The 23,140-nt window shown below is 32.6% G+C and overlaps 1 long non-coding RNA gene across 1 annotated transcript; it reads right to left on the bottom strand.

The window, feature by feature from the left end:
- Positions 1 to 1,356: 1,356 nt before the first annotated feature.
- LOC126880250 (uncharacterized) lies at positions 1,357 to 3,352 on the bottom strand. Its single transcript, XR_007696521.1, has 2 exons — positions 2,677 to 3,352; positions 1,357 to 2,192 (listed from the first exon to the last, which is right to left on the bottom strand). It is a non-coding gene; the product is annotated as an uncharacterized LOC126880250 (long non-coding RNA).
- Between the last annotated feature and the right edge of the window lie 19,788 nt (positions 3,353 to 23,140).

The following is a 23,140-nucleotide window of genomic DNA, read 5'->3' as shown; positions in this document are numbered from 1 at the left end:
CCTTTGCCTGACCAACGTAGTCTCTCCTAGGTTTGACTAGTCATATTCCGAAAATGTAATTTATTTCGGGCTTTGACTTAGACCGTCAGTCAGACCTGAGGATTGCCTAGTCAAACCTAGGAGTGCCTGAAATTCGGCTATAACATATACACCATATGCCTGAAATTTGACTATAACATATACACCATTAAATTTGTTTAAACAATTTTTTTTAATAATATTTGAAGTAATTTTAATTACAAAACATAAATATTTATGAATAATATAGTAATACATAGTTTTTTATTAAACTTAGTAATAATTTAAAGTATGAAAAACAAATTATCCCATTCAATTGTTTCTTAAAATAGTATTGGTCTATGGAAATCAGAAAATCTCAAATAACTAAGTTTTATTTTTTTATTAAGCTAAGAACCGTTAGTGCCGATCCGATCAACAGATCCTCTTTATACCAGATATTCCAGTATTCGATCGTCGACCACGATGGCAGGCGGTTCGAGCAGTGAACCTCCTGACAAATGTAAATTTTGTGCTAAATTTACTTCAACAAGTGACATTAAATGTTTGGGTAATACCTGTGATGTTGTTGTGCACGTCAAGTGTTTTGATGCAATTTCGAAAGTTGTATTTGTCGATAAAAACTCGTTCTATTGTCGTAATTGTTCTGTTAATAAATGACATTTTTCTGCTCCAATGTGTGATAAGTTATCATGTGAAAAAGTTGTGTTGGAGAAGGAGATTGAATGTCTGTAACGAGAAAGGGAAATTTTAAGTAAGTACGTTTCTGAATTGGAATACACAAATAATCTGCTTAAATCAAAAACGCCGGTAAGTGACGATTTTCAAGTACAACCTTCTAATTATACCAGTTCATTTTTGCCAATTAGTGATAGGCCAGCAAAAAGTTACTCGGGTGCCTTGAAAATAAACAAAACTGGATGTGATTCTGTTTTGCTTGTAAGGTCAACGAACCAAAATATTACTAACGTACAGGTAGTGTAACAAAAATGAGGTTGTGTTGTGGCAGAATAGATCTAGCTTTAAAGGGTAATTACTTATTTATGGAAGTTTCCTCAAAATAGGCTAGCTGGAAATTGAAGAGACTAAACAGTAGGGCTCAGGGAAGGATCAGGCCGTATTTGCACGCCCTAGTAAGACGGTACCTACTGAAATCCTTGAATGATAAAGAAAATAACTTAATATAAGGAGTAATGACAAGAAAAGAACTATTGACCAAGAAGATATTCAGAAGTAGTGTTGAGCGCCAGGAAAGAATAGAATATATTGCTCTCCACGTGACCTATATTGCTGTACCTAACTAATACTACTAAAAAGGTAGGATAATAAAAATATAAGTATGTACAACCAACAAATTTAATGAAAAAAAAATACCTATAACCCCTATATACAATTTTATACAAACTAGCTAACCACCTGACGTACTAGGCTAGTACGCTCCTGTCTATTACACAGATATTACAGTAGAGAAAAGCAAATATATTGAATTTATTATACCAAGACAGTTAATGGATCTAAATATGTGTGTACAAAAACTTATTATTAAGGAGGACTACAATATTGGTTGACAATCCCACATCTGATCGGAATGATACACCGGACAATACTGATATATTGTGATAATAACCAAGATAGTGTGCACAGTATCTTACCAGATAGGTTATGATCTCCGGACTATTTTAAATAAAATAGAATACAAATACAATAATGAAAATGACATATAAAAGTTGTGGAAAGGAAAATATTGATTATGATTACGTTAATTGATTTTAGAAAAATGAATTTATATGATTATTAAGATTATATATGTTATTAAAAATGTTAAAGTTGAAATATGTTATGTAAAAGAATTGAAAATGTAAATTTTAATAATAAAACCTGTCGTTTCTACAAAAAGTAGGCCTGTGGCTTCTCCAAACTCCGGTTAAGTTGATGCGGGAGAGCCAAGTAAGGTATATTCCAGGTTTCCTCTACCTTAGGGGGAGTACTTCTCACCAACCAGAAGGTACGACGATGTGGTGCGACAAGGAGGTACTTCCTAGCACCGGGAAAACTGTCTCCAAAAAAAAAACAAAAAATAAAATCCATTAAATGCCAAAAGAACTCAAAATGATCCTCTATTTATTCCATATCCCAAAAAAAAGGATTGACTTAATCTTGATCTCCACCAGTGGCTAAAAAAACAAACCTTGATCAGCTGATTGCCTTGACCACAAAAGAAACAGGGCCTCTGCAAAAAGGTGTATCACCTTATCAGAACTTGACAGAGAAAAAATCTAAGTAAAAATTGAGTTTGACGTCCATGCTTGAAGTCATTGACCTTGATTATCCTTGACTGGAAAGAGCCTTTTTAAACGAATATAAGGAAGTATTTGAACAAGTAAATATGAATCTGGTAATCAAGATTACTTTATGGAGTTATATAAAGGAGAGAAGGAGAATGGTCATTAATTCCAAACTGATTTTGAACTGGAAGTATATAGTTAGAAAGAATTCTTTTCTCTGTAGAAAAAAAAAGTGCGATGGTATTGAAGTATTGCAAATCTGATGATTGAAGAGTAACATTTCATTTAAAGATAATATATGTAAGATATTTGAAATGAATAACCGGGTTATTTTTTATTTAAGGAAAAAAACATCATTTTTTTTAATACATACCCATTACTCTTCAAAAAGGTGTTGGAAAACAAAAAAAACCTCTTCTTTTCAAAACCACTTAACAACCAAGAACAAAACAACTTCTTCCCACGTAAACGTATATTCTATTCAAACATTTCAACTAAAATTTTATATTCTCTGTAATGGCCACTGGCGTGATGGCTGATGGGTCTGCTTTCAACAACAGCCGAGATTGAAGTGACGAATAGCCCCTTCTTCAATGACAATCACGTCAGCCGGAAGCCGTATCGACACACAAACCAACTTCTAGGTTCTGAATTCCCCAAAAGTTACCAATTTTGTCGTCGATCAACTGCAACTTTCAATACAATTGTCTGTAAAGTTGGTTGCATACCTAGTTACTATTGGAATAAATATTTTAGTAACGATGGTAATAACTAATCGTTACAGTAGATAGCGATATTAAATCGAAAATTAATCTTTCTTCTACAAAAGCTACTGTCGATAGTACTAAGTTGGTAAAAAATGGAGTTTTGATTAACTGTAAGCCAAGCCGCACACCAAAGAAACATGAAACGAAAAACATGAAACATGAAACGAAAAACATGTTTCATGAAAAGAAAACACTGCTAAACAAATCTCAAAGTCCGCCTACCAATGAAACGAGTGTGATTCATGTTCATGACACATTTTTATTTTCGGAGAGTTTCATAAATGGCCGGACATATATTTATTTAGCAGTGGTTTATTTCCATGAAACGTAATTTACGTTTCATGTTTCTTTGATGTGCGGCCTGCCTAGCAACTCAATGTCTTTAGAAAAATTAAAAGAGTGCCTTACCAAACAATTAGGAAATACTTATTCTGTTACTGAACCAAAGAAGTTAGATCCGTTATTAATGATTCGTGGCGTAAATGCAGCCTCTCTGGAAACAACAAGTTTTTTGCAAGACCTTATTACTTTAAATGATCTCAACGTAAATGAAGATGATATAAAAATAGTAACAAAAGTTAAGTTTAAGGAGCGTTTCAACGTCGTGTTGGAGGTTTCACCAGCTTTATAAAAAGCGGTAATAGAAAGAGGTTTTTTGTATATAGGCTGGCTCAAATGTTATGTTAGTGAACACGTCAATATTGTAAAATGTTTTCAATGTTGTAAAGCCGGTCACCAGAAAAAAAATTGTCTTAGTAATTTAGTATGCCCGAAATGTTCTGAATCTCATGAAATGAAAGATTGTACCAGTCAGACTATGTGTTGTAATAATTGTAAAACGTTAAACTTAAGATACAAACTTAATTTAGATACAGCTCATGTTGCAAACAGTTCAGTTTGTGGTTATTTACTAGGTAAAATTGAGCAACTTAAAACTAGAATTCAGTACGTCTAACAAAAAGCTAAAATTAGCTCATTTTAATACACGTTCTTTGTTTCCAAAATTTAACGTTTTCCTTGATCTAGTAAATGATCACAACTTTGATATTGTTTGCCTGTCCGAAACTTGGTTGACTTCGGATATCTCAGATCAGAGTGTATACATTCCGGGTTTTAAAATAATTCGTAAAGACCGTGGTTCAAGAGGTGGTGGAATCGCTGTTTTTGTACGCGATTCAATAATTTCAAAGTCAGAACTTGCTGACCTTCCTTGTCCATTAGGTAGTGTTGCCCAAAATCGGTCTTGGTCTTGCAGTCTTGGTCTTGTTCTTGCATTTTCGGAAGACCAAGACCAAGACCGCTTTATTTTAGCAATACCAAGACCACAGTATAAAGAGGTTCCACAGTAGAACCACTCTCCGAAAAATTGGAAGTAAAATCTTTCAACGCGCAGGGCGACTGCGCATATTTCCTGGTCGCCCGAGAACCATTCTTCCATTGCTAGTCGAGTATGAACGTACGGGTTAACAGTGCCGTATTTTGCTTAAATTGAGTTAGTTTTGTGAATAATTGTTAATATTGTGAAGTTGAACATGAGTAAAATTCGAACTGGTATTAGTCGGTGTTCAGCGAAAATGTGCACGAACAATTCAAAAAATTGTAACTACAGTTTTTTCCGATTTCCCAAGGAAGCTGATAGGTACGTATATAATTTTTAATTTGCTTATTTAACCACCTTAACAGAATAGCATCATTATTATTGGAAATAGTAAAATGTTACCTGCAGTTTTTTAAATACTTAAGATAAAATAATTATGTTTACAAAGGGGAAATATTTTTTGATATATATTATATGTTTATATATACAAATTCGGGTTCAAAACGTCCTCCGACGCTGTCCGATGCCTTGTTGCCAATATCTTCTATCATTGCAATTTTCATCTTCTAATCCTCGTACACTCATTGATTATCTTATTCCTTGTATATCCACGTCGCTCTTGGCCTTCTTCTTTTCTTGTTTTCTGTAGGTATCCATTTCATAATTTTCTTTAGCAGTCTCTCCTCCCCCATTCTTTGAACATGTCCGTACCACGTTAATTGTTTCTTCTCAATGCATCTATGACCGTTTCCTGCAAATTCATTATTTGCTTTACTTACTCATTTCTAACCCGGTCCAATCTCGATGTTCTACTTGCTCTTCTTAGAGCGTCCATCTCGGTAGCTTCTATTTTACTTTTTTGGTGTTCCTTTACTCTCCATTTTTCGGATCCCTATACCAATGTGCTCTTAATCATGGTGTTGTATATTCTCATTTTTCTTTGTTTCTCTATCTTGGTACTCCACAAAACTCCGTTCAATGATTTAATTATATCTCTAATTATCGTTCTTTCTTTATTGACTCTGCTCTTAATTTCTGCATCGTCCGTATCTTCTTTGCTGAAATTAATTCCCAAATACTTATATTTACCACAACTAGGTATTTTCTGATTATATTGTCCAATATCATATCAGTTGAATCTTCACCTAGGCATAAATATTGTGTTTTTTCTACATTCATCTGCATATTATATTATATATTTATGAAAGTTAACAATAGCCGGAAAATTTAGTGTTGTCTAAATAGTAAGTAAATTTATTTTATTTTCAGGGCACGAAATTGGGCAATGTTGTGCCAGAGAGAAGATTTGTTAAAGAAAACAAACTTAAATTTGAACAGATTATACAGTGTGCATTTTGAAAATACTATGTTTTCAAATAAAACTCGGAACAGGTTATGTAAAAACGCAGTACCACGTTTATTTCCTTCAATAGAAGACAGTCCAAACCAACATTCAAATGTTGATCAAGGTGAGTTTATATGTTTGAAAGCTGAAATTTCCGTGTAAACCTAAGAATGTTCTGCTATTTATATTGTTGACGTATAAATTTGTTGCATTGTAGTATTGCAATAAATTATAGCTTGTTTACTATGTAAACAACTTTACTATTTGTTATTAAAAACATATCAAACTTATTTTGAAACTATTTCTTGTGTCATGTAATATTTTATTAGTTTTTGGTGTAATAAACCACAACTTATGAAATTCAATATTATCAACATCAAAATCGGAATTGAGTGTGTGACCACATTATTCCTTCATTCAACTCATTTTTAATCCCCTCGAAATTAAAGGTAATTTTTGATCTGGAAATACCAAGCTGCCCCTTGCAATCTATCTGCTCTGTACAAAAATATTTAAGCGGAATTTTGACGTGGAAATACCACAGTATATTGAGGGAAATTCCATCTATATATTGTGGAAATACCATATATTGTCGAAATAAAAGACGGTATGCAACTTTCTAAGAAATCATAATCCATTTTCTGCTATTCTCTTTGCTATTTCTATTGTTGGAATACAACTTTGTTGGATTTGCATTTGTTGAATATTTTTGATTTCAAAATAACAAAAGGCTTCCTTGTACTTTAAAAAATAATTCAGCTTGGTAAAAAAAAATTAAATGTTGTAGATTGTAGATATTTTATATGCAATATGACACTTTCTTCATATAAGGCAACCTATAAACTTCTGTTGTAGATGATGAAAACAGTTTTCATCCAGTAAATGAGGAAGATGAGGAACAACGAGAAGAATTAGCTACCGTACCGCTAGGTGGAGAGGACGACAGAGAACTTGTTCTACAAAAAAATCAACAAAACTCAAACTTTGGAAAGTGTATCGACCTCTAGCCCTAAAAAAAACAAGCTAAGAAAGACTATAAAGCAATTGCAAAACAAGAATTTTCGATTAAAAAAAATTGCAAAAACTACAAGATTCTGGAAAACCCGATTATCTTAAAAACGTTACATTAGAAAATTATAAATCACTAACGGATAAATTTTGTTCTGCCAATAGAAATTTGGCTAATTTTATTAATATTCAAATTGAACAAAATCTGAAAAAAAGAATGGTCGGAGATATTCAAAAGAATACAAAAACTTTTGTTTACAATTATATTTTAACGGTCCAAAACTGTATAGGAAAAAATTAGTTAAAGAATTTTGCTTGCCCAGTGTTACAACATTACACAAATTTGTCACACATATATCTGTCAAACCTGGAATAAATGATTTCATTTTTGATATACTTAAAAAAAATGAATAATGTTTCTGATCTCGATAAATTATGTATCCTTTGTTTTGACGAAATGAGTATTAAGGCACATTTAAAAAAGATAGGATAATAGGCTTTGAAGATTTGGAGATGAAAATACTAGTTTTAAACCAGCATTATCCGCAACAGTAATAATGATAAGAGGCGTAAAAACCAACTGGAAGCAACCATTACCTTACTACCTTGTTAATTCAACTTGCCCTGCGGAAAAGCTACAAAATATAATTTTAGATATTATTACAAAATTACAAAATATTTCTTTAAAAGTGGTAGGAGTAGTATGTAATATGGGCTCTAATAATCTTAAACTTTCAAATTTGTTAAATATATCTGCCGATAGACCATATTTTTATCATGAAAATAATAAAATTGTCTTTTCTTTTAATACACCTCATTTATTAAAAGCACTCCGCAACAACTTCCTAAGAAACAAATTTGTTATTGATGATATTATCGCTTCTTGGGAATTCATTAAAAAATTTTACGAACATGATAAACAATATCCTATACGTGTAGCGCCAAAATTAACCGAATCACATATATCTCCTAACAATTTTGAAAAAATGAAAGTGAAATATGCTTCTCAGATATTTAGCTGACTGTTGCTGCCGGTCTGCATGTGTATATTAGATTTAATGTATTCGTCGAGGAAGTAACAACAACCGAAACATTTATTAGGAACATTAATAATTTATTTGATATGCTCAATTCTTCTTCATTAAGAGGAGCAACTGAGAACCAAAGACCGTATAGAGGAACCGATACTCAGCAATAATTTCTTAATACGTGTTTCCGATTGTTTAATAATTTACAGGTAATTGCTTTTAAAGGTGAAAATGTAACACCAAGAATAAAATATGTTAATGGTTGGAAAATAACCATTAATGGAGTGATTCATTTGTGGAATCTACTACAGTCACATGGAATGGATTATTTTTTAACAAGGCGGATGAATCAAGATTGTCTAGAAAACTTTTTTGGTTCAATCAGGCAGCAAGGTGGAAATTGTGTTAACCCTACTCCGGTACAATTTACCGCAGCATTCAAAAGATATTTTTGTTTAGACATGATGCATTCCGGTAAAGAAAATTGCGAAAGAGATGCCGGCGATATTTTGTTAAATTTAACCGATATAATGACGAATCACTGCCCGAAACCCCTGATTTGGTTCCTGAAAACACTTTGGATGACCAAGAATATCAAACATCAGATAAACTACAGAAAAACTTCACAAGATATATATGCGGTTATTTAATAAAAAAGTGTCTTAGGAAACATGTTTGTCAAATCTGTGAAGCATATGGGAGAGAGTACGATGAACTAGACGATTCATCTCTGTTTTGTTACGTTAAAGCCTACAGTGGTAATGAAATGAAACAAACGTTTTTGGCAAGCTCTATATGCCGAGCCAAAATTCAAAATTTTGTGCAGCATGTTACAGATTTGGAAATTATTTTTCAAGAGAATTTTCAAAATTTTAGTCATCAACCGAAAATCTTACAAAACTACGTTAGCTTATTCGAAAAAATACCATATACGCATCCTTGCAGCAATTCCCCAAAGGGTTATCTCATGAGATTATATGCTAGAATAAGAATATATTACACATTAAAAACAATTAATAGAAATTTTAAAGTATCTAAGACAAAAGGACATAGGAAATTAATAATTTGGAAACATAATTAGCTTTAAAACTTGTTGTTTGTTTGGGTTTATATGACTGCGGACACTAAATCCATTCGCAAATTTTAATTTTTTTTTACTTATTAGTCATGTTTCGTATACAATTTTATCCGTAAACTAATACTAACATTAATTTCTAATAAATAATCCTTTTTATATTTTTTTGATAATTTAGTTAGTTAAGTAATTCATAATTTAGTTTTATAATGTATTTTTTTGTTAATTACTTCTTCTATAATATTATATAATAAATTTTTCTGCAGCTCTATACTTAATTCAAGAGCTATTTTACTATATATTGTTCAAGTTTCTCATTTTTTTAGGGGGAGAATAGGAATCACCCGGTACTCTCTCCAACTATCTGAAATATCTTCTGATATCCATATTTGAATAAAAAAATTTAATAGTGTTTTTTTTCTATTTTGATATAAATTTGCCAACATAATATATAAGGTATATTCCTATTCCTGGCGAAGTATTTTTCTTATTCTTAAGACTTATTTCTAATTCATACAAACTAAACGACATTGAAAGTGGATAATATTGTGTAGTGGATAACACTGGACATAATTTTCTTAAAAACGCATCAACCCATTCTCCTTTGGTCCTTGTGGTTTAAAAATGGATTTGTTTAGACTATGTCCCGCAGACATCCTGACAATACAGATGCTTTGTTGATCTGACTCCTCAAGTCCTTTACTGGGCCACAATCTAACTTCAAAAAATAATTTTATTAACGTTTCGACTTCCAATTCGGACTTCGTCAAAATACAAAATATTAATTTATTTTTGTATTTTGACAACGGCGTCTGAATTGGAAGTCGAAACGTTAATAAAATTATTTTTTCAAGTTAAATTGTGGCTTATTTCCCAATTAGAATAGTTAATATTCGTTTAATTTATTAAAAAATTGTTGAAATTGTTAAAAATAAGAAAGACGAAGAGAATTTTTTTATTTAAATTTGTGGCTAAAAATCACCATAAATTATAAGGCTTCTCGAGACTATTAAAAAACTTTTTCCGTTCATTTACTGTGATTTTAAGATTTGGTTTTACTGTAAAGCCATGTAAAACTTTTACATAATATATAGAATAAATGGTTAACTTTTTAGCAGTTTGAATTTTAATTGATATACTCTTGCACAATACGTGATTGATTTGATGAAAAGTAGGACTATTGCAAAATTTAATTAATTTTTTGCAGACTACAACTGAAACTAAACGAATAATGCAGAAAACACAAAAAATCGCCGATATAACCAAATTAACCTATGAAATGCCAATAGTGACAAAATTTCATAAATGTCAATATTGTGAAAATTTCATGACAGTGGAGTAAACTTGCCTGCCGTTGGACGAATTACAAACAAGCGTTACGACGCGGTAAATTTAAATTACTCCTCCTGGTTTAAAAACAGAGTATAGTAATGCCGTGAGAGCTTCGAGATTAACCTCCTTTTTATTTGACGTTTATATGACGTGTACAATATATTAAAAACCACTGAGATTTAAAACTTGCGCAATACCGTTGATATTTTAAATACCGTTGAAATATAAACATTGAATTGTAATATTGTTTTTCATTTATTAAACCCTTTAGTTTTGTAATATTAACATTTAGTAAGAACATCTGGACAGTTAAATATGGGAAGCTGCATTTTTTATTTTAATAAATAATAGTAGTAGGCCCAGAAAGATTTAGTACGGCTCTGTAAGGTTAACCAAAGGAGCGTGCGGCCTCCGCCAGCATCCACCACTGGTGAATTACCAATTTCGTACTTTGCCGGTTTACTTCCAAAGATCAAAGCGCCGACTGACGAGTGGTTTTACTGTGGAACCTCTTTATACTGTGCCAAGACCAAGACTGACCGTGCAAGACTTGAGCAAGAACAAGACTAAGCCTGCAAGACTCTTGCGTCTTGCAGTTAGGATTGAGTGTCGTTTTAGGGAATATAGTAGTTCGGGTATATGCTTAGAGACTATAAGACGCAAAAAAAGGTAAAAAAAATTTGGAAAATTGGACTTTTGCGCATTATGAACAATACAATAAACATACATAGCGAATCAAAATATACATTAACCCTCGTAAGGCGATGCGGGGTGCAGCTGTACCCCAGACCTCGTTTTTCTCACCTATCTTTTTTAATAATTTTTTTTTATTTTTGTCCATTTTTTTATTCGCATCAAATTCAAATCTAAACACATTACACCCATTGCAGCATCTAAAACGTTTTACGTTTACGTGATTTTTTAGAAAAATGACTGTATTGTGCAAATGATGAAAATTTTATATCCTGAATTGGACATTTCTGGTGTTCCACTTGGAGCTAACAGAGCTACGGGACAAGGTCGGTGTTACTTATGTCAGCGAAAAAAGAGCGAAAGTCCGGACATAACTGTATTTTGTGTAAAAACTTTGTGTTGGTCACTCTGTGAAAAATTTCATGTGTTTATCTTGCAACGATAATATTTTTTTTTAAGAAGAAATGGGTACTTTGTTTGTAAAATTATGTTTCATTTTATAATAAACAAGTCCTAATTATCTTTCAAATCAATTTTCTCGACGTTCACATATAAAAAAATGGATATACAGATGGGGTGAAAATGCACCCCGCACCGTTGTTTACGTAAAAATCTAAGCACCGCTTTACGAGCTAGGCGGCACACATAGTGGAAGCGGGTTCCTGCTTACGGGCAAACCGCGCGGTTCTCGCGCGCGGGTATGGTAACACAGTGAAGACGGGTAAAAGCGAGAGATATCATTCAAATTTGGCAGTTGCGTCTACTACTTGTAGCAAAATGTCGTCTTCCGATGACGATATAATTGCTTTAGATTCTGTTTTGACTAAACTGAAAAGAAAGAGAGTTGATGTACATCCTATTAATCGAGAAAGATTCGGAATGGGACGTTTCGATGCCGCCGGTTCATCGCCGACCGTTTCGATGCCGCCGGTTCATCGCCAGTCCATTTCATCGCCGTCATATCTCGCATTTCCTAGAATTCCTAATTAATACTAAAAATTACTAATAATTGTAACTGTCGAAAATTCGGAAATATATCAGATAGCCACTAATTGACTGGCGATGAATCGGCCGACATCGGCATCGAACTGGCGGCATCGAAACGAGAAACCCAGAAAGATTAATTTATCGAGAATATCATCATCTATTTCAAAAATTAAACGATTCTTCCAGTATATGAGAATGACTGGAACTTTTAAATATATTTTGGAGAAAGTGGAGTATCGTTAAAACCAATATTAAACGCTCAACTTAGTCAACCAACAGAATATCGAAAGAGTTGAGCAATATACATATCTGGGTACGAATTTAAATAACCAATGGGACTACTCAACAGAAATTAAACAGCGAATAATAAAAGGGAAAGCAGCATACGTTAGAATGAGACCCATTTTCAACAGTCGAGACATATCATTAAAAACAAAATACCATCTGTTGAAATGCTACATATTCACAGTTCTGCTCTACGGAATGGAAGCGTGGACTCTAACTGTTGCATCAATGAATCGGCTCGAAGCTTTCGAAATGTGGTGTTATAGGCGCATCTTACGTATATCCTGGATTGACCGAATTACTAATGTGGAATTCCTGCGTAGAATGGAGAAAGAGTGTGAAATTCTCATAACCATCAAAACAAAAAATTTAGAATATCTAGGACATGTAATGAGAAATCAAGAACGTTACGGCCTTCTCCAACTGATTCTCCAAGCGAAGGTAAATGGTAAAAGAGGACCGGGAAGAAGACGCCTTTGCTGGCTTCAAAATTTACGAAAGTGGTATAACACCACTACCACTGAACTGTTCCGCGCTGCGGTAAACAAAGTCAAGATAGCCATGATGATCGCCAACATCCGGAACGGATAGGCACTTTAAGAAGAAGAATGAGTATCGTTTAATTAAAAACTGGTGTAATTTACATAAGCAGGCTATCCTTCCGGAACAAAGGCTTGTTATAACATTGAGGAAAGTAGTTTTGTTGTAAATTTGTAAAAATAAAACTATGTTTATTTTCAATAAAACCACATTTAGTTATTTTAAGTTATTTATAGTTTTAGGTGGCATGACTGTGTAATTTTAGTTTGAATGACATTTGTAAATAATTATTTGACAGTTGTCAAAAACTCAGAGTAAGAAATAGCATGTTCTTGATTCTCTTTTTTAGGTTTGTATTTTTAAGTTATTTTAGTATTGTTGTATTAATGTTTATAATCTTTATTGTACATATTGTAAATAAACTCTTTTTTAGATGAATTCATACGGCTATCTCTTACACGAATAAGAAGTATGAAACTACTCTTATAAATTTATTTTTCAAGTACTTATTTAGTTAATAGCTAGTTAATACTGGAATGATTTTAGAAATACCTAAGTCACACAAAATTACGGTTTCAATAAGATTGACTTTATTACTTTTAATCAAAACGAAACCGTAGATTTTCTTATTTTGTTAATGCCATACTCTGCATAGAGTACAAAGACTCTTTTCATATGGGCTCTCTGAACCGCAAAGTGGAATGTTTTCCTGGCGGTGCCTTTTGGTATGTTATACCTGGGTTAAGCAGAAAGCTTGAATTGAGTCGAAATTCATTTCGCTTATTCCCCGTTAGAGGGCGTTCTATCCATACTGCGATATAAATTATTTTAATTTATATCGACAATCTACGGTCGGAATGGTAAAAATCTGTCTTCCTTAGAGCCTCCTTGACAACAGGTAGACCTAGAAATAGTGCTATCGGGGGATGGAGGAAGACAGATTTTAATCAAAACGAAACCGCAGATTTTCTTATTTTGTTAATGCCATACTCTGCATAGATTACAAAGACTCGTTTCATATGGGCTCTCTGAACCGCAAAGTGGAATGTTTTCCTGGCGGTGCCTTTTGGTATGTTATACCTGGGTTAAGCAGAAAGCTTGAATTGAGTCGAAATTCACTTCGTTTATTACTTTTGTTTATTATAATGTACAATTTATAAAATTAATCCATGGAGAACTATTAATTCTTATTATAAAAGAGGGAATAAACTAAATTCTCATTCGAGTAAACATTAAAACCGCGCGGAAAAAACTAAATTCTCATTCTAGCAAAAGCGGTCAGGCGGGTTGAAGCGGTTGGCCCGCGCGGACCTGCTTTGACTATGTTCGTGTACATTTAAAGACGTGCATTCTTTTTGAAAACGTTTAAAAGCGGGTCCGCGCGGTTTAACCGTAAGCGGAAACCGCCTCCACTGTGTGCGCCGACTTAAAAGAACACTTGACATATTTATTTGACATGTACTCAGAGGTCATAATAAATTTGTACAATGTAAAAATAAAATATTTTATAATACATACATTCTTTCTTATACCTATAGCAGACGACGCCTTCGCTCTGAAATTCATTGTAATTGTCTAGATTTTGAGAATAGGTCCTTTCATAAAATAATCTTGTGTTTTGACGCCGACAGTAATAAATATCCTTTTGAAACTTGTTATGATGTCACCAAAGCTGATATAATACGACACCCACTTAATTGTTTTTTCCTTATCAGTTTAAAGACTAAAGACTATCGTAGGTATATAAACTTTTTGCAGAGTGTGCAATTATATCAATGGGTCAAACAAAATACCATTCTAGACAAATGTTCTTTAATACAGTCAAGTTTATGCCATTTATTGGATTTTTTGTGTTTTAACCATGTTTTAGCACATGTAAGGGAGCGTTCAAGTATTACGTAACGCAGTTTGGGGGGGAGGGGGGTCTTGTAAAACGTTACGGCGCGTTACATGGGGGGGGGGGGGAGGGGGGTTCGAACAGCGCGTTATGTAACATTCTTTTTTAAAAAATTAGTAAATCCTTTATAAAAGGTACATATTTTAAGGTAAATATATACCTTTTATAAAGGATTTACTATTTTTTGTATTACATGGTATACAGCCAACTACAGGAAAACTTTTTCCTTGTGGATTCTTTTTTTAACTTAAGTGAAAAAAAAACTACGGAATTTCATTTATGTTTTACATAGACCCCTGAATTGTATTATGTTGCACTCTCACGCTCCGCTCATGTTCCGACAACAGGACAATACATAATACAATCAAGTGAAAAATTCTTAAAATTTGTTAGCACAAATGAAGCACAGTAACATGTCTTTCCAATAATTAGATGGACCTGTCTCCACAACAAAAGATTAAAAGATACAGATGTTATTTAAGAGGTTGCAGAAGGGAACTACATGTTCATAAATCATGTATGTTTTCTGAAATCGTTTTCTGCAGTAGGTATTCTATTAATGTTTTAAATAGGCAAATTTTCAAATTATTTAAAAATGTCTTTAAATAAAAAGCATTAAATACAAAACCCACTATGTTGATACTTAGTTTAGAAAATTGATAGATATTTAAAAAAAATAGTACCCTTATTTAAAGTGTGATTTCAAAATTTCAAAAATTTCAAGTGAATTTCAAAATTTCACCTTGCATTATTCATAATAGACCCTATATAATACACATTTTTGAGATGAGGTTGTTAAACAGCTTCTAAAAACAAAAATATACAGGGTGTTTAATTAAAATTAAAGATAATGGACTATGCTAGACTTGAGTGAATCACCCTGTATATTCAAATTTATGTTTAAATAGTCCATAGTTGAATTTAAAAGTTGACGTATCCTAGCGTTTTTATAATTTTCTAAAATAATGACACATGACAAAAACAATTTTATTCCATAAGTGGTTTCCATACATTATAATTTTAAATGATCACCCTATTATTCATAAAGACCATAAATTCAGAGTGTTTCAGAAAAAGGTAACACGATCTCTAAGATAGGTGAAAAACTGAAAAATAATTGGGGTTTGCTTAGTATAAAATTTGTGTAACGGCATGCGTTTTCACGATATAGGGCGTTGAAGAACAAAAAGTTTTACACATTTTTTCACTATTTTTCCGAAACTACTGGCAACATCGTATATTATTTGTTATACAAAAATTTTTACTAAGCAAAATAAAATATTGAAATAATAAATATGTTATTTTATTTTAAGTTTTTATTAAAAAAGATCAAATAGAAGAATGCATGAGAAGAACAATAAAGGATGAAGCCAAAAATGTATGTAAGGATGGGGCCAAGCAGGGAAAATGTAAATGTAAATGTAAAATTAGTAATAAAAGATTATTATTCTAAGTTTTGGGCATATTTCATGTCATGGGACATGAAATTACGATTGGCAGGGATAACCAGACACATGAACTAAAAAGAAGAATCGTTCTTGGGTGGGCAGCATTTGGAAAACTGAGAGAAACTTTTAAGAGTGAGTTGCCCATATGCCTAAAGAGAAAGGTATTTGATCAGTGCGTCCTCCCAGTCTTGACGTACGGATCAGAAACACTTACCTTACCTAAAGCCTCCGCTACCAAACTAAGAGTAACGTAGATAAGAATGGAGCTGTCAATGTTAGGAATAACTCTCCAAGACAAAATCAGAAACGAAGAAATCAGGAGAAGAACAAAGGTGACTGACGTCATCAAAAGGATAGCTAACTTGAAGTGGAGATGGGCAGGACACATAGCGAGAATGACACATGGGCGATGGACAAAAAGGTTATTGGAATGGAGGCCAAAAGAAGACAAGAGAAGCGCCGGTTGACTGCCTACAAGATGGACAGACGACGTAAGAAAGCTAAATAAAAACTGGATGAGAGCGGCGCAGGATAGACGTGGTTGGAAACGAGGAGAGGAGGCCTATGTTCAGCAGTGGACTTTTGGGGCTGGATGATGATTGTAAGTTTTTATTATTACCTCAAATGCGATTAAAATAATAACAAAGTTTTTTTACCGGGCTTCCGGTACTTTTCGCAACCTAGTTTTCCATTTAGGTTCAAATGGTGACTTGGGTGTTACGTAACGTTTAGGTAGGGGGAGGGGGGGCACATAAAAACGTTACGGTGCGTTACACGGGGGGGGAGGGGGGTCAAAAATCTTCAAAAATTGCGTTACGTAATACTTGAACGCTCCCTAAGGTTATTAAATGCAAATGTTTATTAAGAAACAGACTGACTCCCGTTCGTGGGTTCAAACCCCACCCGATGTGAGTTGTTTATACATTTAATAATTTGGTTGGTTTTGTAACTAAAGGCAACAGAATCATGAAAATTTGAACGAAGGGGTTTTAAAGAGTGATCTATTTAATGAAAATATTTTCATCTATTTCCTACTTCCGGTTATACCGGAAGTTGCTTATAACTTATTTTTTTGAATGGGACACCCTGTATATTTTTACGTACATTTTTAAATTCTCCTCGATGTCTTCGTTGTTAAAATGTTTTGTAATGTTATATAGGGTAGTTTAAAAGAGAATTAATTTTTTTTTTCTTAATTTCGCAGCAATATTCACACCCTGTAGAATTGTAGTAGTTTGACATCCAAAACTATATTTATGTTCAGATGATTTTTAATATAATCTACTATTGTTAAGAATTGTTGGTATACCACATTCCACGAATATACGACTCTCTTGGATTATCGCGACAACGAATATTTTACTGTGCAAAATATGAAGGACGAAAGAAAATTGCAAATTATATTGTTGTTTATTGGAGTAATTATTAGAGCAAAATACTTTCGTCCTTCTTATGTTGCATACTAAAATATTCGTCGTCGCGATAATCCAAAACAGTCGTATATTCGTGGAATACACCATATAGCTAAATTTTTAATTTTAGAATTCAAGGTTGGTCGAAACTCGGAATGAGTATTTTCTGAGTTTGCTTAAATGGATCAACCTGTATTTTAGTATTGTAATGATATAATATAGTACTTTTTTATTTCTTAAGCATTTCCTATACCTAACTGCTTTAGTTTGTGAGTTATTGGTGATTCAAGTCAAATATTATTTGTAACAAAATATATTTGAAATTTTATTAGGTTGGCCGTGAAGATAAAATGTTCGCGAATAATTCAGTAACAAATAATTTTTTGGAAATAGATACATATTAATTTAGAGTCTAGAGTCTAGAAGTCTAGACTGATCCTAAAAATTACCAATAATTGTTGAGCTATCAAAATACCTACGTAGTTAAGATTGTTAGTGCGATTAACAATTAAGCACAAATTAAGGCAGTTAGGTATAGAGAATGCTTAAGAAATAAAAAAATACCATACAATATAATTTCATTACAATACTAAAATACAGGGTGTTCCATTTAAGAAAACTCAGAAAATATTCATTCCGAGTTTCGACCAACCCTGAATACCAAATTCAACATTTAGCTACACTAATCATTTTTAACAATAGTAGACTATATTAAAAATCATTTGAACATAAATAAAGTTTTTGATGTCAAATAACCAATTCTACAGGGTAGTGAAAACTGCTACGAAATTAATAAGAAAACGTAATTATCTTTTAAACTACCCTATATAATATTACAAAACCTCATACTTCAAAAAGAAGACATGGAAGAGAATTCAGAAATGTAAAAATATACAGGGTGTCCCATTTTAAAAAACGAAGTTATAAGCAACTTCCGGTATAACTGAAAGTAGGAAATAGATAAAATAAATATTGTCATTAAATAGATCACTCTTTAAGACACTCCATTCCAATTTTCATGATTCTGTTGTCTTTAGTTCTGGAGATATTTTTAATAGGAAAGTTTATCTGCCTCACCCTGTATGTTAAGTCAAGCTGAAAATGTACCTATACTGTTACGTTGTTCTAAGATCTAAAGTAACGTTTACTTACTTATGTACTTACTTACTTAAGCCGTCCTCTTGTACCTTACGGTGTCGAGGTAAGTGGAGAAATCAGACGAAGTAACGTTTAATAAATAGTAATATGCTAGTGGGCAACTGCGAGACTTGCAAGACTCTTGCTGCAAGACCAAGACCAAGACCGGGAGTGCAATACCAAGACCAAGACCCGGTGTATTGGTGCAAGACCAAGACCAAGACTCTCTTGGTCTTGCATTTGGGCAACACTACCATTAGGTATCGAACAAATGTGGATTTCTGTGAAAATTCCACACCTGTAATTTTGAACCAATCAAAATACGTTATTTTGACAGATCAACATGGCAACGGAGGTATTTTATCGGAAATTTTTTGCTCGTGGGGTACCCAACAGCGAATTATAGTGGAAATTTTTTGACGTTTACAATAACAGAACATTTTTGACAGACTGGTTTTTATTTGTTTACATAATTTAGTTTTTATTCATTTTCTATCACTTGTAGTTACTCAAAACTTATGTAAAATTGAAGAATATACTATTTTCTATCTTGAAATGGTATTCCCATGCAACTACAATGAGTAGAACTTACGAATTTGAAAGCCTAAATAATTGCTGACAAAGCTATGGCGTGCTATTAATCTGTTCATGCAGCTTTGGATTTTCAAATGCAAATTTGGTGTGGAATTTTCTTACCGAATACCACGCGAAGTCAAATTAATATCCGGAAATTTTTTTTTGATCATGAATATTTTTAGAAAATTTCCGGAAATAATTTGACCTCTAGTGGTATTACTAGTGAAAATACAGAAAACAACATTGTTAGTCGGTGTTATAGAACTGAGGCGTGCAGGATGCTAAATTTTATACAGTATTGTGATGATACCCTTTCTCGCATAGTACCTCAATTTAATAATATTATTTTAACTGGTGATATCAATGTTGATCAGCTAGTAGATAATCAAATAAATTATTGTTTTCAGTCTTATAATTTTGTTCAATTAGTAGCGGAACCTACGCGCATAACTAAAGGCGGAGACAGATATCCGCGCCGCGAACTCCGCGCCGTGTGAGCGCCGCGCGTTCGAACCAGAGGAAACTTACGAACGTTTAGTAATTGTAGATAATGATGTCTCTGTCCTGTAGTACTTCTACTACATCTTATTTTGGTATTGTTCTGAAACTATTTTCTTGTGGCATCTTATGAAATTTACTATTTTATGTGGAATAAGCCACAGTTTGAGTTTGAATCAAGTTTAATCATGAACGCGCGGCGCTCACACGGCGCGGTTATTGTTCGTTAAAATTTTTCATTTTGACGAACCAGAGGAAACTTACGAACGTTTAGTAATTGTAGATAATCATGTCTCTGTCCTGTAGTACTTCTACTACATCTTATTTTGGTATTGTTCTGAAACTATTTTCTTGTGGCATCTTATGAAATTTACTATTTTATGTGGAATAAGCCACAGTTTGAGTTTGAATCAAGTTTAATCATGAACGCGCGGCGCTCACACGGCGCGGTTATTGTTCGTTAAAATTTTTCATTTTGACGAACCAGAGGAAACTTACGAACGTTTAGTAATTGTAGATAATCATGTCTCTGTCCTGTAGTACTTCTACTACATCTTATTTTGGTATTGTTCTGAAACTATTTTCTTGTGGCATCTTATGAAATTTACTATTTTATGTGGAATAAGCCACAGTTTGAGTTTGAATCAAGTTTATTTGACGTTCCAAATAAACAGTAAAAATATCTCTAATAAAATATTTCAAACGTTTCGTGTTGATTTTGAGAGTAAACTAAATGTACGAATAAATGTTTACCTTGTCGGGATCAAATCATGAGGTTTTTTTCCTCATTATTTACTATGGGAATACTAACAGAAGATTTCACTGTAATCATCATATTTCTAATATTCTCTGATTTTCTTTCTTCTGATTTTCGGATATTCTTAAGTTAAAGTTGATTTCATGTAATCGAATGAACTTATCATCTTCCAATAAAGTCAACCCTTTCGCGTTTTTGATCTCCTGATATAAAATCGTAAAAATTGTCGAATTTTAAGCGAAAGGCCATACGGGCGATAATTTACGGCGCCGTAAGAGCAGTAAACCTGACATTGGTTGACTAACTATGTATGTATTTACTTCATCTACAATTGGTTAGTCAACCAATGCCTCGTCAGGTTTACTGCTCTTAAGGCTCCGTAAATTATCGCCCGTATGGCCTTTCGCTAAGCGATTGTTTCAGTCCTGAACATTTCAGGGATTAGATACCTTTTTCGCTTTCCAGCGACACAATTATTATAATATATCTGCTTGTTCCTACAACCAGAAACAAAATTAGAGAACTATAGGTTCTTCCAAGTTGTGCGTTATCTTTTTCGCTTTCCGGTGATACAATTCTAATGTATCTGCTTGTTTCAACTGCGTAGCTTCACCAGAAACGAAGTTAGAAAACTATAGGTTCTTTCAAGCCGTGTGTTAACTTTTTCACTTTCCGGTGACACAGTTGTAATATACAGGGTGGGACATTAGTATGACAAAGTCCAATTACTCGTTTGTCGTAAGAGATACGAAAAAAAGTTATTTAGGTAAAAGTTGGGGCACTGATAGGACCATAATTTAAAAATATTTTCAAATATAGAGGGGCGTGCGTATTGACAGGGTGACACAAACTTATGTTTTTTTAAATGGAACACCCTGTATATTTTTAAATTTTTGGATTCTCCTCAATGTTTCCATTCTTAAAATATATAGTTTTGTAATATTATACTAGGTAGTTTAAAAGATAATTACGATTTTTTGTTAATTTCGTAGCAATATTTACACCCTGTAGAATTGTAGTGATTTGACATCAAATTTTTATTTTACGTTCAAACGATTTTTAATATAGTCTAATATTGTTAAACATTAACAGTATAGCAAAATGTTAAATTTTAGTATACAGGGTTGGTCGAAACTCGGAATGAGTATTTTCTTAGTTTTCTTAAAATGGAACACCCTGTATTTTAGTATTGTAATGAAATTATATTTTACGGTACTTTTTTATTTTTTAAGAATTCCCTATACCTAAGTGCTTTAATTTGTAAGTTATTCGTGATTCTTTAAGCCAAACATTAATTGCAAGAAAAATTACGTGAAATTTTATTAGGTGGCCGTGAAAATATTCAATCAAAAATAATTTTTCGAAAAAAAATACATCATAATCTGGCCTAATCCTTAATTTATTAATATTGGATGAGATATCCAAATAAATTCGTAGTTAAGATTGTTGGTACGCAAAATATTAATAAAAACATACAATATTCTACCTAGTCGGCTATGACACTAAAAATACTTGTGATATGTGTGCTATGACTTGTAAAGATATTATACTATTTTTATAGTTCCAGTTGCTTTGTTACCATTACTAATATGAATTTTTCTAACGAGGAACTGATTAATAAGATTTTTGTGCTAGTGGAGTATAACAAAAATGTGCTACTAGCAATAATAATTTTCATCAGAAATTTCCTGATAGACGACAACTAAGAAAAGAAACGTTTAAAAATATACTAGAACGGTTTCAACGGACTGCGACACTTAGATTATGATAAATCTGATCGAACAAAAACTATTGTAAGTGAAGAAAACAGGAATTAAATGTAATCCTTAGTGTCACTGAGGATCTGCATATTAGTACAACCGTTCTTACAATCTAAGTATCTAGTCTGTTGAAACCGTTTTAGTATACTTTCAAACGATTCTCTTTTTGGTTGTCGTCTATCAGGGAATTGCCGATGATAAATTTTTATTTCAAGTAGCTCATTTTTGTTATACTCTCCTAGCACAAAGCCATTTTAATCAGTTCCTTATTAGAAAAATTAATATTAGTAATGGTAACAAATCAACTGGAACTAAGTATAATGTCAAATGTTTAAGCAAAATTTGTGTCATAGCCAACTAGGGAGAATTTTGTATGTTTGATTAATATTTTAAGTACCAATAAAACCTTAACTACGAATGTATTTGGATATCTCATCCAACAGTAATAAATGAAGGATCAGGCTAGATTATTATGTATTTTTTTTTCGAAAAATTATTTTTGATTGGATATTTTCACGGCCTCCAATAAAATTTCACGTAAATTTTTTTGCAATTAATGTTTGGCTTAAAGAATCACGAATAACTTACAAATTAAAGCAGTTAGGTATAGAGAATGCTTAAGAAATAAAAAAAAGTACCATAAAATATCATTTCATAATACTAAAATACAGGGTATTAAATTTAAGAAAACTCAGAAAATACTCATTCCGAGTTTCTCATTTCTCAGAAAATTTGATGTCAAATCACTACAATTCTACAGGGTGTAGATGTTGCTACGAAATTAACAAAAAAACGTAAATAACTTTTAAACTACCTCGTATAATATAACAAAACCATACATTTTAAGAAAGGAAACATTGAGGAGAATCAAAAAATGTAAAAATATACAGGGTGTTCCATTAAAAAAAAACATAAGTTTGTGTCACCCTATCAATACGGGTGGCCCCGTATATTTGAAAATATTTTTAAATTAT

This window comes from Diabrotica virgifera, chromosome 2, assembly GCF_917563875.1.
Source record: "Diabrotica virgifera virgifera chromosome 2, PGI_DIABVI_V3a".
Classification (NCBI taxonomy): domain Eukaryota; kingdom Metazoa; phylum Arthropoda; class Insecta; order Coleoptera; family Chrysomelidae; genus Diabrotica; species Diabrotica virgifera.
The sequence above is the reverse complement of the archived record's forward strand: the minus strand, read 5'-3'. Positions and strand labels throughout refer to the sequence as shown.